The following is a 14,409-nucleotide window of genomic DNA, read 5'->3' as shown; positions in this document are numbered from 1 at the left end:
CATCAGATTTCAAAATAAAAACAAGGAAACAAAAGCAGCTGGTCATCTAACAAGTTTAGTTTTTAGGTTTCATCTGAAGGGAAGAAATAGGTTGTGGAAAGTGATCTGAGCCTGCTTGGAAGTGTGAGAGAGTATGGATGAAGATTGGGGGCCAGTGAATGAAAGGACGGAATGAAGGGATTTCTTGGCTGGAAGAATACAGACTGGTTAGAGAGGAAGTGAAAGCTGGGAAACCTGGAGGGGGCCTTTGAGGTCGAGAATGAGGAGTCTGCCCTTGATAAGGAGAACAATAGTGAGGCCGCTGGTGGGGTGGGGTGACCTGGTCAAAGCTGTGGGTGAGAAAACACATTTTTTACCAGCTGGTAAAATTGAATATGTATCGGTTTTGCATGCCTGAGTCCTCGATTAGAGCCATTGTTGTTGCTGTGAAAAACCTTGAAGGACGTTACGATGGAAAATAAATGAGAAAGATCCTTGGTTCTGGGATTTCTGAGTTTCGACACAAAATGTTACTTTTCCTTTAAGCAAGCTAAACATAACTTTTCTTCTAGGGGCGGGCATCTTTTTGGTCTTGCCAATTTATTTTTTTTTGAAAATTTGCTTTAGCTGTGGTGTTGGTAGTATTATTTCTACAGGAATTTTGTTTATTGCATCAGTTACAGCTCATAGGTATTTCTCTACTGTGCATTGTAGAGAATATATTCTCTATTTTTTCCAACACATTATTCTTTCAGTTATTTTATCTTTAACAAGTGTGAAGGTGGCCCATTTACTTTTTAGTAATATTTGTAAAGCATCAATATTTTTGTGTGATAATTGAAGCCATCTTTTTTTTTAAACTGATGCACAGAAATAAGATACTGAAGCTTTTCTCATAGCTATATTTAGCTATAAATTATTACTGTATTGCAAGTGAACATATGAATAGAAAAAGGACTATACATATACATTCATATGTATACAATACATATATGTGAAAAACACTATTCTCTGTGATTTAACTTTGCTTTGGATTGTGATCCTTTATATATGTTAAACATTTTCCTTGCTACATAAAGAAAAAGGTATAGGAAGTGACACTGGATTACGATACTCAGGCAACGGCTCTAACTGTGTTTCTGACAGAGAGCAAAGGTGTTTAAATACTTTTTGGCTAGCATCATCCTGTTGACTCAGATCCTTTTGAGTTGCAGAAGTTGGATACCTAAAACTTTCATATTTCCAAGTCAATCTCTTGTTTATTGGTATAGCTTCGTTTTATGCCTTTCTTCTTCCAAAATCGTGCAGTGAAACCAAAGTCTAGGTGTGTGAAAGCCCAAGGACAAACCAAATATTGGAGGATCACAGTTGTTTGCACTGAGTACTGTGAATGAGTCATTGTGTAAACTGAACAGATGTTGGGAGCAAGTTGGCATGATGTAATGAACCTCATTCTCGCCGTATATCATTGGGTTACCCTTTGGTGCCTCCAAGGGGAGATGTGCTTTTTAAACAACCAATTTACTAGTAGGGAACAACATAAACATTAGGGAAAATACAGTACTACATTTAGTTCAGTTGAGTATATGTCAAATGACAACTTGAATAACTCCCTTAAAATTCAGATGTTGAAAAGTCTTCTACTTCTTTCCTTTCTCTTCAGGGAGGATACCTTAAGCCAAACAGATGTAGAGTTCAGACTACACTCAAAGGCTCCCTAGAGGAAGCTTGAACAATATTCCTTTGCAAACCTATCCTAATCTGTCCTACTTCTTAGGAACAGGAAATTTGTCCCTGCCTTATATTGCAGCACTTTTTGCATTAGCCCTTAATGCAGAAGAAAAGGTGTTTGGGCACCTTCTTCCATGAGATCTCTCTCTACGTGTCTCAAGAATATTGTGAAAATTGTGATCATGGAACCAGGATTACCAGGTGGTCCTCACACAAGGCCAAATACACTTTAGGTGTGTTCTTGTTTCTGGTAGATTATTCCTCTTTCCATAATCATACTCTTTGATTCTGATATCAAGGATGTTCCCTTGGTGAGATGGTGATGTGTTTTCAGTTTGTGGCCATCAGTAGATTTTGATGGCAATATTTATTTATTTCTGCAGGTTAGAGTACTTTGCTTTTTCTCCTAGTATTTCGTGTTTTAGTTATTCTAACTGAAATAAATTATTATTTAATGTTTACTACTATTTTAGTTCTCTTCACAGATCTTATTTAGCCAAGATCATTTAAAATTCCCATTCTTTGAGAGTCCTCCTGTTTTCTTAGAGTTTCTTTCTTGCATTATCTCAATTACTACTAAAGAATATAATGATCTTAAAGCCAGAATTGATCTTTATCAGACATCATCTTACAACATTAGTCACGGGGACTTCCCTGGTGGTCCAGTGGTTAAGACTCCAAGCTTCCACCGCTGGGGGCACAGATTCGATCCTTGGTTGGGGAACTAAGATCCTGCATGCCGTGTGGCATAGCCAAAAAATAAAATAAAATGAAATATTAGTCACAATAGCAACATATATGTGTGTGTGTATATACATATACACACATATGTGTATAAAATCAATCTTCTGAGTTCTCTTATTGTCTTCCAGTTTTTTACTGTATTGAGTATAGATTTGTTGATTTGAAATTATACCCATCATTTTCCTTTATCTAAAGGGTCTGTCAACTTGTTCCAGATCAGGATCAGCAAACTGCAGCCCATGAGCCAGATACAGCCTGCAGCCTATTTTGTAAATAAAGTTTTATTGAAACACATCCATGCCCTTTCATTTGTATATTATCTATGACTGCTTTTGCTCTACAATGGCATAAACAACTGCAACAGAGACTGTATGCATTGCAAAGCCTAAACAATTTACTATCTGGCCCTTTATAGAAAAAGTTTGCCAACTTCTGTTCTAGATTAATTCATATTTGCTTTAGAGCCTTGGATTAGACATTAGAAAACCTGGGTTCCAGTCCTGCCCTTTACATTCTAATTAGCTCTATGACCTTGGCCAAGTCAAGTTTCCTCATCTTTAGAATGGAGAGGCAGGACTGTAGGTTTGCTAGTCTCTTCCAGCTTTAAAATTCCAGAAACTTAATTAACTCTATTTTACCTAAAATAATTTAAAGTTGATTCTTTTCTTACAGATTGAATTTTGGGTTTCTCATAATCCCTCTTGAGCATATTAGACACACATCCAAATTTCCGTACATGTTCAATGATTTTAAAATAATAATCTAGCTTGCCTGTATGAGCTCTATATGTGCCAGGTATGGAGTCAGGCACTTTATCTTTTTTAGTCTTCAGAATACCTCTCCGTGGTGGGTGTGAGTGTTCATACTGCTGATTAGAGGCAGAGCTGGGACTGGAACCCAGTTCTAATGGTAGAGCTCCATGCTCTTTCCACTGCAGCAATATTATCTCTTTTCCTGTGCTGCCTCTAATTTTAATTCAGTTATTTGAATATATGGTAGCACCTTACTTATCCAGAGGTTGCCACCTAAATTAATCAGAACACAACCAATGATTAAAAAGTAAAAATACAAAAAAGATGAACAATGACATAGCTGTTCACTCTGCCATTAAAAATATTTCCCAAGGTCCTCTTTCATAGCATGTTCATTTTTACTTTGAAAACACATCTAAAAACTGGCTTTTGTTTGTTTGTTTGTTTCCCAGATCTATAATTAATGGCAAACAAATTGGAAATGGAGGTGGATAGAACTACTGGTGCAGGTATCTCTACACCAGTAGAGATGGTGACCACTGAGCCTGTATATAATGGGGAAGGATGATACATTCCAAGGGGCAAAAGCCTAAAGCAGGCAGCACTCTTAGGCAGCTTAGCAGAGGGACAAATACTACCCCCCTCTCCCTCTCCGAGGAACTTTCCTCTGGCACTGAGAAATTTTTGCCGCTCATTGTAAAGACCTTGGGGCAACAAAGAAATGTTAAAAATTAGCACTCTCCATTTAAGAAGGTGGAGAACAAGTGTTCTATTTCACTGAGCTTTAATAAAATTATGAAAGATGTTAGGAATCTTAAAGAGATACGCTTTAGCTATTTGAAGTTTTCTCTATGTGGAATATTTCCTTCCTTAAAAATGCTGAACAAATGAAATACTGCCCAGTCCAGATTAAGAAATCTTTCTGCAGGTATTCACCTATTTTGCCTCCTTTTTCTGGTCTTTGTTATTGTCTTATTCATTGTTCACTCTCTGAAAACCGTGCTCTAGAGATAAGTAATTAAAAGTCTACCTTTGCAGTTTCATGTATTACCAGTTTTTCTCCACACCTAATTAAGGCTCAGGATTTTCCATTATCTCTTTCTATTCCCTATAGCTTTCAAGGTTTTATTGTTTTCCTTTTATTTAAAAAAAGTTTTTTCAAAGTAGAAGCCCGTTTTCTTCTTGAGTTTTAAAAAGCCAGCTTGCCCTGATCCATTGTGTATTATCGATTGTAAAGTTAAATCTTGCAGAAGGTAAACTTATTTATTCTAATTCCAGGCTCTTGTAGGTTTGAGAGGAGTGGATTTGGTGGCTTTCATGTTTCTCTCTTGAACTCACTTCTTGGTTTCGTCTTTCTTTTTTTTAATTTAAATTTAAATTTAATTTTTTTCAATTGAAGTATAGCTTATTTACAGTGCTGCATTAGTTTCAGGTGTACAGCACAGTGGTTCAGTTATATATTTTATGTATATATATATTTTTTTCTTTTTCAGATTCTTTTCCCCTATAGGTTATTATAAAATTGAGTGTAGTTCCCTGTGCTATACAGTAGGTCCTTGTTGGTTATCTATTTTATATATAGTAGTGTGTATACGTTAACCCCAAACTCCTAATTTATCCCTCCCCCCCTTTCCCCTTTGGTAATCATAAGTTTGTTTTCTATGTCTGTGGGTCTATTTCTGTTTTGTTTGTAAGTTCATTTGTATCATTTTTTTTGATTCCACATGTAAGTGATGTCATATGATATTTGCCTTTCTCTGAGTTACTTCACTTAGTATGATAATCTGTAAGTCCATCCCTATTGCTGTAAATGGCATTATTTCATTCTTTTTTATGGCTGAGTAATATTCCAAAAAATATGGAAGACTTCACGAATTTGCATGTCAGCCTTGTGCGGGGGCCATGCTTATCTTCTCTGTATCATTCCGATTTTAGTATATGTGCTGCCGAAGCAAGCATTTGGTTTCTTCTTTCTGATGCAGAGACATTTCCTTCTATGTTGATTCTCTAACCCATCACTTCTAATGGTCTATTTTGGGGAATGTTTTAACAGCTCACACATTTTTTGAGGTAATATTTTATGCAGTTTATTTCTGGAAAAACCTACTAGAACTACTTTTGGAATCTAAGAGAGTTGGGAATGTTTTAACTAATTTATCCCTCATACCTCAGGGGGGGTGTCAGAGGAGAGAGGGTTGTTGCCCACGGGCCTGAGGCACAATATGTCCTTAAAGTACTTCCTTCTTCGTTTGGCTGCCTATATTATGATGTCACTTTAATAGTGTCAGTGATAACAAAGAAATTAAATGTATCAAAAGCTCGCTTGGTGTCAGTTACTGTGCCTAATGGTTTGCATGTATTATGTCAAATCTTTACTACAATTCTGTAAGGTAGGTGCAGAATTACAGGCATCCTTCAGTGAATGACTGGGCTGTATTTCAAAGATATATTTGCAAATTAGTTATTTCAAACATGACAGATATTTTCTCATAGAAGCAGTGTTGTGAGTACATCTCTAGGCTGTTACTGACGCCTATTAGATTCATAGTTGATATGTGTAAATCAATGTCTCTGTCCAAAGGTACATCCACAGTCCTCAGAGGGGTGTGGTGGACCCAGCTTCTTCCTCGGGTCCTAACTTTCATACCTTTTTATTCTCAGATCTTCCTTATGGACAGATGAACAATGGGAATGAAACCTCTCTAGATTCAAACTATTCATATTAGTTACAGAATAATTAACCTGCTGTAATAGAAGAGATCCTGAAATACAGTGGCTTAAAGAAAATAACATTTAATTTCTCTGTTAAGCGATAGATCCAAGATGAATTTTCCAGTTTGCCAAGTCAGGCTTGCCCTATGAAGTCATCTAAAGATGTGGGTTCCATCCATTTTTTGCTTCACCAATCCCTAGACCGGGTTCCTTGTCTAAGCGATTGAAGCTGGCTGAGCCCTGTATCTGTGCTCCAGCTTGTGGGAGGGCAAACAGAGGAAGTACATGGCAGCAAGTCCCTTTTAAAGCAGGCCAAGTAGAAGAAGAATCTGCTTATATTCTATTGTGGAGAACTTAGTTATATGGGACTGGGAAATGTAGTCTTTAGCTCGGCAATCTTGGGTCCCTTAAACTCCATTACTATGAACGAGATGGAGAGCACATTAGGATGGACAGCTAGCAGTTCCTGCCGTATCACAGTGGTGGTTCCCATGTCTAGACAGTGACTCCAACAGGATGGAATTTGGTGGGTATGGCAGAAGAGATGTGGGCAGAGGAAGAATACAGTGACCTAGTGGGATGCTGGAACCCCTGCTCCTGTAACTTCTGAGAAGGACTTGTCACAGGTTTTCATCCCCATCTCACCCTCCCTGCCTTTCTGTTTGCTTTGAAAGGCAGAGGCAGGGCCGGTTTGCTGGGCTGGCGATCCGTGCCGTGGCCCAGGGCCCTGTGCTTAGAAGGCTTCCAGGCTTGGTTTAATGCTTTGCTGTCACCATCTTGAAATTAATAGCTTTATCTTTATACTTGTGTAAGTGAGGTTTGATGGGACAATGGAGCATGCACGTGAGCGGTGGGAATGTGTTAGTGGGTAGGGTGTGCACACTTGGGTACCTACCAAATGGCTTGATGGTCAGGCGGTGTGGGTGCTGAGCGATTGGCCTGGTGGCCCAAAGCATGTGCCTGAGGACTGTCTGGGAATCCACAGGGCCCCAAGGTGGCCGGGCCAGGACCTGGGCCCAGATTGATGGCCGTGATGGTGCCACAACAGGAGAAGCAACAACAGAAGCAGGTTTTGAGGGTGGCAGTGGTGGGCTTGGCCCTGGGGAAAAAGAGGGGCTCCACATGGGGACATGTGGGAGGCCAGCTTGGTCGATTGTCCCTGGGGCCTGTCCCTGTGGCATCTGCACAAATATTAACTCTCCACCTGAACCATGAGACAGACAGTGCTTGAGCAACAGACTTTGTTAGTAAATTATTATACAATAAAAGCACATGCATGAACATTGCAATAAAGCATTTATCAAGGAGTTATTAGAATTCTTCAAAGATTTTAGAATCCTTGGGAAACATTGCAAAACAAATATCCACAGGTTTGGAAATAGAAGTTACAGTCAACCATTGTCAATGGAGAAAAACCACTATTTTTATGTGCACCACTTATTAATGAGGTGCAGTATCTTTGGGTGCAACACTTATTAACAAGGAAGATAACATAAAATGAAAATTTTCCTTAAAATTGATGATACAGCTATAGAATATATAAACAGACATTTTGAATTGTACACAAATTTTGAAGCCACATTTGAGTTCTGGTGTGATCTCCACGATTTATAGGAAATATCAGAAGAAACATTAACATGCCACTGTATGAGTTTATATTTAAAATTAAATTCAGACTTAGAACTAATTCATATGAAGAGTTAAACCTTTTCATTAATTTCTCCATGACAATCATCAGCTCTAGATATACTAAAATTTGTATTTCGAAATAATTTGTCAGAAATATATCCCAGTGTTGTCAAGCCTATAAAATAGCCTTAAAGCAACAAGAAAAGTTGCATCAGAAAAAAGATCCTTGTCAAAATTAAAAGTTAACAAAAATTGTTTGCAATCTTGCCTTTTTGTCAAGCTACTGACACCATCTTCCATTATATAGATTGAAAATAATGTTGCTAAAAGTATACATTTTGATGAATTAGTAAATGAATTTGCAGAATGGTGAGCCAGAAAAATCACATTAATAATGTAGTTTTTCTTAAATTATGACACAAAGTATTATTTTTTATTCAGTTTATGTTTATGTTCCTCATATATCACTATGACTGCTATTATGTTTTATAAGTGATAAGGGAAAATATGATTATATTTTAGTATTTTTTTATTGAAGTATAGTTGATTTACAATGTTGTATTAATTTCTGCTGTACAGCAAAGTAACTCAGTTATACACATATATATGCATATTCCTTTTCATATTCTTTTCCATTATGTTCTTTTTTAATTGGGGCAAAGTTGACAAACCATAAATACACATGTTTTAATTCATATTTTAAAATATGTATATATATACTTATTTAAATCATACAATTTAATACAGTTGACATAGGTATATATACACCTGTGAAATCATTACCACAGTCAAGACAGTACACATGTCCATTACCCCAGAAGTTCTCTTTCGTTTTTTTGAATTCTTGAATTTTATTTATTTTTTTATACAGCAGGTCCTTATTAGTCATCAGTTTTATACACATCAGTGTATACATGTCAATCCCAATCTCCCAATTCATCCCACCACCACCACCACCCCACCCCCCGCGGCTTTCCCCCCTTGGTGACCATATGTTTGTTCTCTACATCTGTGTCTCAATTTTTGCCCTGCAAACCAGTTCATCTGTACCATTTTTCTAGGTTCCACATATATGCGTTAATATACAATATTTGTTTTTCTCTTTCTGCTTTCTGACTTACTTCATTCTGTATGACAGTCTCTAGATCCATCCACGTATCAACAAATGACCCAATTTCATTCCTTTTTATGGCTGAGTAATATTCCCTTGTATATATGTACCACATGTTCTTTATCCATTCTTCTGTCGATGGGCATTTAGGTTGCTTCCATGACCTGGCTATTGTAAATAGTGCTGCAGTGAACATGGGGGTGCATGTGTCTTTTTGAATTATGGTTTTCTATGGGTATATGCCCAGTAGTGGGATTGCTGGATCATATGGTAATTCTATTTTTAGTTTTTAAGGAACCTCCATACTGTTCTCCATAGTGGCTGTATCAGTTTACATTCCCACCAACAGTGCAAGAGGGTTCCCTTTTCTCCATACCCTCTCCAGCATTTGATGTTTGTAGATTTTCTGATGATGCCCATTCTAACTGGTGTGAGGTGATACCTCATTGTAGTTTTGATTTGCATTTCTCTAATAACTAGTGATGTTGAGCAGCTTTTCATGTGCTTCTTGGCCAGCTGTATGTCTTCTTTGGAGAAATGCCTATTTAGATCTTCTGCCCCTTTTTGGATTGGGTTGTTTGTTTTTTTGATATTGAGCTGCATGAGCTGTTTATATATTTTGGAGATTAATCCTTTGTCCATTGATTTGTTTGCAACTATTTTCTCCCATTCTGAGGGTTGCCTTTTCATCTCGTTTCATCTCGTTTATGGTTTCCTTTGCAGTGCAAAAGCTTTGAAGTTTCATTAGGTCCCATTTGTTTATTTTTGTTTTTAACTCCATTACTTTAGGAGGTGGATCAAAAAAGATCTTGCTGTGATTTATGTCTTCCTATGTTTTCCTCTAAGCGTTTTATAGTGTCTGGTCTTATATTTAGGTCTCTAATCTATTTTGAGATTATTTATTTATTTATTTTTTGCAGTACGTGGGCCTGTCACTGTTGTGGCCTCTCCCGTTGCGGAGCACAGGCTCTGGACGCGCAGGCTCAGCAGCCATGGCTCATGGGCCCAGCTGCTCTGTGGCATGTGGGATCCTCCTGGACTGGGGCACGAACCCATGCCCCCTGCATCGGCAGGCGAACTCTCAACCACTGCGCCACCAGGGAAGCCCTTGAGTTTATTTTTGTGTATGGTGTTAAGGTGTGTTCTAATTTCATTCTTTTACATGTAGCTCTCCAGTTTTCCAGCACCACTTATTGAAGGCACTATCTTTTCTCCATTGTATATCCTTGCCTCCTTTGTCATAGGTTAGTTGACCATAGGTGCATGGGTTTACCTCTGGGCTTTCTATCCTGTTCCATTGATCTATATTTCTGTTTTTGTGCCAGTACCATATTGTCTTGATTACTGTAGCTTTGTAGTATAGTCTGAAGTCAGGGAGCCTGATTCCTCCAGCTCCGTTTTTTTCCCTCAAGACTGCTTTGGCTATTAGGGGTCTTTTGTGTCTCCATACAAATCTTAAGATTTTTTGTTCTAGTTCCATTAAAAATGCCATTGGTAATTTGATAGAGATTGCATTGAATCTGTAGATTGCTTTCGGTAGTACAGTCATTTTCACAATATTGATTCTTCCAATCCAAGAACATGGTATATCTCTCCGTTTATATCATCTTTAATTTCTTTCATTAGTGTCTTATAGTTTTCTGCATACAGGTCTTTTGTCTCCTTAGGTAGGTTTATTCCTAGGTATTTTATTTTTTTTGTTGCAGTGGTAAATGGGAGTGTTTCCTTAATTTCTCTTTCAGATTTTTCATCATTGGTGTATAGGAATGCAAGAGATTTTTGTGCATTAATTTTTTATCCTACAACTTCACCAAATTCACTGATTAGCTCTCGTAGTTTTCTGGTGGCATCTTTAGGATTCTCTATGTATAGTATCATATCATCTGCAAACAGTGACAGTTTTACTTCTTCTTTTCCAACTTGTATTCCTTTTATTTCTTTTTCTTCTCTGATTGCAGTGGCTAGGACTTCCAAAACTATGTTGAATAAGAGTGGTGAGAGTGGGCAACCTTGTCTTGTTCCTGATCTTAGAGGAAATGGTTTCAGTTTTTCACCATTGAGAATGATGTTTGCTGTGGGTTTGTCATATATGGCCTTTATTATGTTGAGGTAGGTTCCCACTGTGCCCACTTTCTGGAGAGATTTTATCATAAATGGGTGTTGAATTTTGTCAGAAGCTTTTTCTGCATCTATTGAGATGATCATATGGTTTTTCTCCTTCAGTTTGTTAGTATGTTGTATCACATTGATTGATTTGCGTGTATTGAAGAATCCTTGCATCCCTGGGGTAAATCCCACTTGATCATGGTGTATGATCCTTTTAATGTGTTGCTGGATTCTGTTTGCTAGTATTTTGTTGAGGATTTTTGCATCTATATTCAACAGTGATACTGGTCTTTAATTTTCCTTTTTTGTAGTATCTTTGCCTGGTTTTGGTATCAGGGTGATGGTGGCCTCATAGAATGAGTTTGGGAGTGTTCCTTCCTCTGCAATTTTTTGGAAGAGTTTGAGAAGGATGGGTGTTAACTCTTCTCTAAATGTTTGATAGAATTCACCTGTGAAGCCATCTGGTCCTGGACTTTTGTTTGTTGGAAGATTTTTAATCATAGTTTCAATTTAATTACTTGTGATTGGTGTGTTCATATTTTCTATTTCTTCCTGGTTCAGTCTTGGAAGGTTATACCTTTCTAAGAATTTGTCCATTTTATTGGCATAGAGCTGCTTATAGTAGTCTCTTAGAATGCTTTGTATTTCTGCGTTGTCTGTTGTAACTTCTTTTTCATTTCTAATTTTATTGATTTGAGTCCTCTGCCTCTTTTTCCTGATGAATCTGGCTAATGGTTTATCAATTTTGTTTATCTTCTCAATGAACCATCTTTTAGTTTTATTGGTCTTTGTTATTATTTTCTTGGTTTCTATTTCATTTATTTCTGCTCTGATCTTTATGATTTCTTTCCTTCTACTAACTTTGGGTTTTGTTTTTTCTTCTTTTGTTAGATTGTTTGAGATTTTTCTTGTTTCTCAAGGTAGGCTTGTATAGCTATAAACCTCGCTCTTAGAACTGCTTTTGCTACATCCCATAGGTTTTGGATTGTCGTGTTTTCATTGTCATTTATCTCTAGGTATTTTTTGATTTCCTCTTTGATTTCTTCAGTGATCTCTTGGTTATTTAGTAACGTATTGTTTAGCCTCCATGTGTTTGTATTTTTTACATTTTTTTCCCCTGTAATTGATTTCTAATCTCATAGTGTTGTGGTCAGAAAAGACGCTTGATGTGATTTCAGTTTTCTTAAGTTTACTGAGGCTTGATTTCTGACCCAAGATGTAATCTATCCTGGAGAATGTTCCATGCACACTTGAGAAGAAAGTGTAATCTACTGTTTTTGGATGGAATGTCCTATAAGTATCAGTTAAATCTATATGGGCTATTGAGTCACTTAAAGCTTCTGTTTCCTTATTTGTTTTCATTTTGGATGATCTGTCCATTATTGTAAGTGAGGTGTTAAAGTCCCCCACTATTATTGTGTTACTGTTGATTTCCTCTTTTACAGCTGTCAGCCGTTGCCTTATGTATTGAGGTGCTTCTATGTTGGGTGCATATATATTTTTAATTGTTATATCTTCTTCTTGGATTGATCCCTGAGCGTTATGTAGTGTCCTTCCTTGTCTCTTGTAACATTCTTTATTTTAAAGTCTATTTTATCTGATATGAGTATTGCTACTCCACCTTTTTTTTTGATTTCCATTTGCACGGAGTATTTTTTTCCATCCCCTCACTTTCAGTCTGTATGTGTCCCTATGTCTGAAGTGGGTCTCTTGTAGACAGCATATATATGGGTCTTGTTTTTGTATCCATTCAGCAAGTCTGTGTCTCTTGGTTGGAGCATTTAATCCATTCACGTTGAAGGTAATTATTGATATGTATGTTCCTGTGATCATTTTCTTAATTGTTTTGGGTTTGTTTTTGTAGGTCCTTTTCTTCTCTTGTGTTTCCCACTTAGAGAAGTTCCTTTTGCATTTGTTGTAGAGCTGGTTTGGTGGTGCTGAATTCTCTTAGCTTTTGCTTGTGTGTAAAGCTTTTGATTTCTCCATCGAATCTGAATGAGATCCTTTCCGGGTAGAGTAATCCTGGTTGTAGGTTCTTCCCTTTCATCACTTTAAGTATATCATGCCACTCCCTTCTGGCTTGTAGAGTTTCTGCTGAGAAATCAGCTGTTCACCTTATGGGAGTTCCCTTTTATGTTATTTGTCATTTTTCCCTTGCTGCTTTCAATAATTTTTCTTTGTCTTTAATTTTTGCCAATTTGATTACTATGTGTCTCGGCATGTTTCTCCTTGAGTTTATCCTGTATGGGACTCTCTGCGCTTCCTGGACTTGGGTGGCTATTTCCTTTCCCATGTTAGGGAAGTTTTCAACTATCTCTTCAAATGTTTTCTTGGGTCCTTTCTCTCTCTCTTCTCCTTCTGGGACCCCTATAATGCGAATGTTGTTGTGTTTAATGTTGTCCCAGAGGTCTCTTAGGCTGTCTTCATTTCTTTTCATTCTTTTTTCTTTATTCTCTTCTGCAGCAGTGATTTCCACCATTCTGTCTTCCAGGTCACTTATCCATTCTTCTGCCTCAGTTATTCTGCTATTGATTCCTTCTAGTGTAGTTTTCATTTCAGTTATTGTATTGTTCATTTCTGTTTGTTCTTTAATTCTTCTAGGTCTTTGTTAAATATTTCTTGCATCTTCTTGATCTTTGCCTCCATTCTTTTTCCAAGGTCCTGGATCATCTTCACTATCATTATTCTGAATTCTTTTTCTGGAAGGTTGCCTATCTCCACTTCATTTAGTTGTTTTTCTGGGGTTTTATCTTGTTCCTTCATCTGGTACATAGCCCTCTGCCTTTTCATCTTGTCTGTCTTTCTGTGAATGTGGTTTTTGTTCCACAGGCTGCAGGATTGTAGTTCTTCTTGCTTCTGCTGTCTGCCCTCTGGTGGATGAGGCTATCTAAGAGGTTTATGCAAGTTTCCTGATGGGAGGGACTGTATATTAGGTTGTTTTGTTTTGTTTTGTTTTGTTTGCGGTACGCGGGTCTCTCACTGTTGTGGCCTCTCCCGCTGCGGAGCACAGGCTCCGGACGCGCAGGGTCAGCGGCCATGGCTCACAGGCTCAGCGGCCATGGCTCACGGGCCCAGCTGCTCTGCGGCATGTGGGATCTTCCCGGACTGGGACACAAACCCGTGTCCCCTGCATTGGCAGGTGGACTCTCAACCACTGCATCACCAGGGAAGCCCTGTATAATAGTATTTTTAAAGCACTTTTTTTCCCCTGCAAGGAGCGCCACATCTTCATTTTCCACTGAGCCCTGCAAATTATGTAGGTGGTCCTGGCTGGGGGACTAGTCTGTCTGCTCAGCTTTCTGCAGCTACCTCTTGGCTGCCTTTTCTATGCCTGCTACAGAATAGCATGAAGTCCCATAGCTTCTTTGCCCTCACACATGTAGCTCTTTTGAGTTTTTAAAAGGGATTTCGGTTACTAATGATGAATGAGAAAGAGAGGGAAGTCAAGGCCGGGCTTCTCGTCAGGCCTCTGTCTTCTTCGGTTCCTTCGCTCAGCTCTTGCCTCTTGGGAAAGTCAGAAGGACATGTGGTTGATATCTGCAAAAGCACAGATGGTTCTTGGTTACACCAAGGCCCGATATCAGATCCATTTACCTTTTAGAGTACCATTCCTGAGTCTTTTGAACACTCTTATTACAGGTGTTG

The 14,409-nt window shown here is 38.0% G+C and overlaps 1 protein-coding gene and 1 non-coding gene across 2 annotated transcripts in view; one reads left to right on the top strand and one right to left on the bottom strand.

Annotated features, from left to right (window-relative positions):
• CORIN (corin, serine peptidase) overlaps window positions 1–14,409 on the top strand; it is a 265,617-nt gene that overhangs the window by 135,808 nt on the left and 115,400 nt on the right.
• Window positions 5,059–5,165, bottom strand: LOC115801966 (U6 spliceosomal RNA). Its single transcript, XR_004022343.2, has one exon. It is a non-coding gene; the product is annotated as a U6 spliceosomal RNA (small nuclear RNA).

Source organism: Delphinapterus leucas, chromosome 5 (assembly GCF_059928025.1).
Source record: "Delphinapterus leucas isolate spDelLeu-1000000601 "Yukka" chromosome 5, BTC_Dleu_Yukka2, whole genome shotgun sequence".
Taxonomy (NCBI): Eukaryota; Metazoa; Chordata; class Mammalia; order Artiodactyla; family Monodontidae; genus Delphinapterus; species Delphinapterus leucas.
This window is presented reverse-complemented; position numbering and strand designations above follow the sequence as displayed.